This window comes from Myotis davidii, unplaced genomic scaffold (genome assembly GCF_000327345.1).
Source record: "Myotis davidii unplaced genomic scaffold, ASM32734v1 scaffold4048, whole genome shotgun sequence".
Lineage (NCBI taxonomy): Eukaryota > Metazoa > Chordata > Mammalia > Chiroptera > Vespertilionidae > Myotis > Myotis davidii.
The window spans coordinates 5,045-8,274 of record NW_006299008.1 but is presented as its reverse complement, the minus strand read 5'-3'; the positions used below and the strand labels follow the sequence as shown (position 1 = coordinate 8,274).

The 3,230-nt window shown below is 42.5% G+C and overlaps 1 pseudogene; it reads left to right on the top strand.

The window, feature by feature from the left end:
- Window positions 1-2,830, top strand: part of LOC102751377 — a 9,681-nt pseudogene extending 6,851 nt beyond the window's left edge.
- Window positions 2,831-3,230: the final 400 nt, after the last annotated feature.

Here is a 3,230-nt window from a genome sequence, read left to right as displayed (position 1 = left end):
TATAGCCCATGGATATAGGCAATAATGTGATAGCCTGGGGTGGGAAGGCTGGGTAGAGGGGAGCAAAAGGGGGTAAAATGGGGAACATCTGTAATACTGTCAATAATTTTTTTAAAAAAGAATTGAATCAATAATTCTAAGCCTTCCTAAACAAGAACCACCAATCTGATATAAATACTTGGACCTGAAGCAGACCCAGACCTTCACTACCTACTGTGACCACCAGCCAGGTATGCTCATTCAGGATTACAAAGAATAGTGCACCATAGCCAAGGATAACAACCTACCTGGCAAGTTGGAACTCACAGATATGCCACCTGTACTCTGTGGTGTTCCTCAAATTGAGGTCACTTTTGATGCGAATGGCACCTTCAATGTCTTTGTTGTGGATTTGATTACAGGCAAAGAGAACAAGATTACCATCACTAACCAGGAGAACTGTTTGACCAAGGAAGACAGCAAACATATGGTCCAAGAAGCTGAGAGAGAAGTACAAAGCTGAAGAAAAGAAGCGGTGGGACAAGGCATCTTCCAAAAATTCACTTATACTCTTTGCAGTCAATATAGAGGCAATCACCAAAGATGAGAAAATTTACGTTCAGCTCAATGATGAGGATAAACAGAAGATTCTGGACAAATGTAATGAAGTTATCACCTGGCTTCGTAAGAATCAGACTGCAGAGAAGGAAGAATTTGAACATCAGCAGAGAGAGCTAGATAAAGTCTGCAACTCATCCTTCCCAAGCTGTCCCAGAGTGCAGGAGGTAAGTGCAGAAACTAAGCCTGGGGCTTCCCTAGAGATGAAACTCCTCTTCTAGGCCCACCAATGAACAGGTGGATCAAGGAACCCTGAACATGCATTTAGTTGTTGTTCCATACAAAGTATTGAAAGACCCAAATTTGTAGCAAATTCCATGGTAGTTTTACAGCTGAGCTGCTATTGCAAGTAACTTTCAAGCTCGACACTGGAATGTGGAGCATGTGCACAAGGAGAGGAAATAACCTTGCATTGTCTAGGCACTGTAGTGTAAGGACAAAACACAATGTCTTAAATCAAATTCTATTTGAAATTGGCACCAAAACTCCCCACAATATAAGCCAGAAACTTTTACTGCATTCAGATACAGTTTTGTTGTAAGGATATAGGACTAAACTACAGAGGTATGTTTCCCTGGGTCTGAATGGTGTTAATTATGAAAGCAGATGTTTGAGGGGACCCATCATACTGAGCACTGATTACCAAATGACAGTGCTATCTACATTTTAATAAGTGCATTTTGTATTATTTATGACTAGACGCCTGTTGCATGAAAAGATTCGTGCAATAGGTCGTCCCTTCCCCTGGCTGCGGGCACCAGTTTTCCTCTGCCACCCGGGACCCAGGCTTTCGCTCCAGCCAGAGCCGCTTTCAAGCCTTTGTTGCTCCAGCTGGAGCCGCCTTCAGTTTTCACTCTGCCACTTCGCGCCTACATATGCAAATTAACCGCCATCTTTGTTGGCGGTTAATTTGCATATCTTGCTGATTAGCCAATAGGAGGTATAGTGAAGGTACTGTCAATTACCATGTTTGTCTATTATTAGATTAGATTTGTGAGGCTTCTAAAGTGTGGGACCCAAGCAAGGACCCATCTTTCCCAAATGCTGTAGGTATTATTATTATTATAAATCCATTTAACAGATGATGAAACTGGGACTTTAGTGTATCAGTCAGCATAAAGTCTAGAAAACAGAAACATCTCTAGAGAGTTCAAGCAAACCAAGATTCAATACACAAATTATGAGTTCCAAAATGCCCTTGAGTGTGGCTCTTCCACAAAATACCAACTTCTGCACATGGGCCACGAAGTTTCAATCGCACTATACATGCGTGCCTGCACATGGTATTTTGTGAAAGAGCCACACTCAAGGGAACAAAGAGCCACATGTGGCTCGCGAGCTGCAGTTTGCTGACCACTGGCCTAATAGAAAGCTACTTTCTCCATTACAACAGAAAAGGAGAAATTACTGCCCTGACCAGTTTGGCTCCGTGACTAAAGCGTCGGCCTGTGGACTGAAGAGTCCCAGGTTTGATTCTGGTCAAGGGCATGTACCTTGGTTGCGGGCACATCCCCAATAGGGGGTGAACAGGAGGCAGCTGATCAATGTTTCTCTCTCATCGATGTTTCTAACTATCCTTCTCCCTTCCTCTCTGCAAAAAATCAATAAAATATATATTTTTTAAAAAGGAAGAAATTACTGACAAAAGAAGTTGGGCTTTGTTTTGGAGAGAGTGGGTATAGGTATGAATCTGATGTATGGGAGATGAAAACATTTCTGTTCAATGGCTTCTTTTGGTCAATAAAAAGAGGCAGCTGAGAAGATTTAGCAAAGTGAGGGAGGAAGTGTGAGAATGAAAAAATGCGGAGCATGTAGAGCATGTTCAAGGAAATGAATGTGATTGCCAGACAGCATTTCAGATTCAGTTTTTTATGTTAATCATTAATTTATAGGCTATATGTTCAGTTGTGAGGTTTTTTTTCATGACTTTTACCCACTTACATATCTGGTCATAATCTAAAGTAGACATAAAAGGCCTTTGGAATATTGCGTTGTGAATCTTAGCATTTGTGTCCACCCTTTAGATGCCACACCTACAGTCCCTGCTCCAGTCCAAAGTCCATCAGAGAATGCAAGTTAGTCTCATGAAGTTCCTTTCCTTTCAGCATTTCTTCACATCCCTCCTCTAAACCATACCACTTCTAGATCCCACCAGCCTTGAGCTCCTGAGAGAAAAGTCTCTAACCAGAGCTACCACAGATCAGGAGAGACCCAGCCCCACAGAAGAGCAAAGGTAAGTCTGGGGGCCTTGCCTATAGAGGGGGTCAGTCCCAAAGTTGGAGGAGAACGCAGTTTGAAGAAAGGACCACATTAGTGTTCTGTGAAAGGTTCTACTGCACAGAGGAGGTGTGGATGAAGAGAGCTGTGCTTTTATTTTATTTTTATGGTGGTTTGTTTTGTTTTGTTTGTTTTTTATAGAGAGAGGAAGGGAGAGATAAAAACATCAATGAGAGAGAAACGTTGATCTGCTGCTTCCTGCACACCTCCAACCAGGGATCAAGCCTAAAACCTGGCATCTGGCCTGACAGGGAATTGAACCAGAGACCTCTTGCATGGGTTGATGCTCAACCACTAGGGCATACCAGCTGGGAGTGAGCTATGATTTTGATAGGAAAGTGGGATGAAAAAGGACA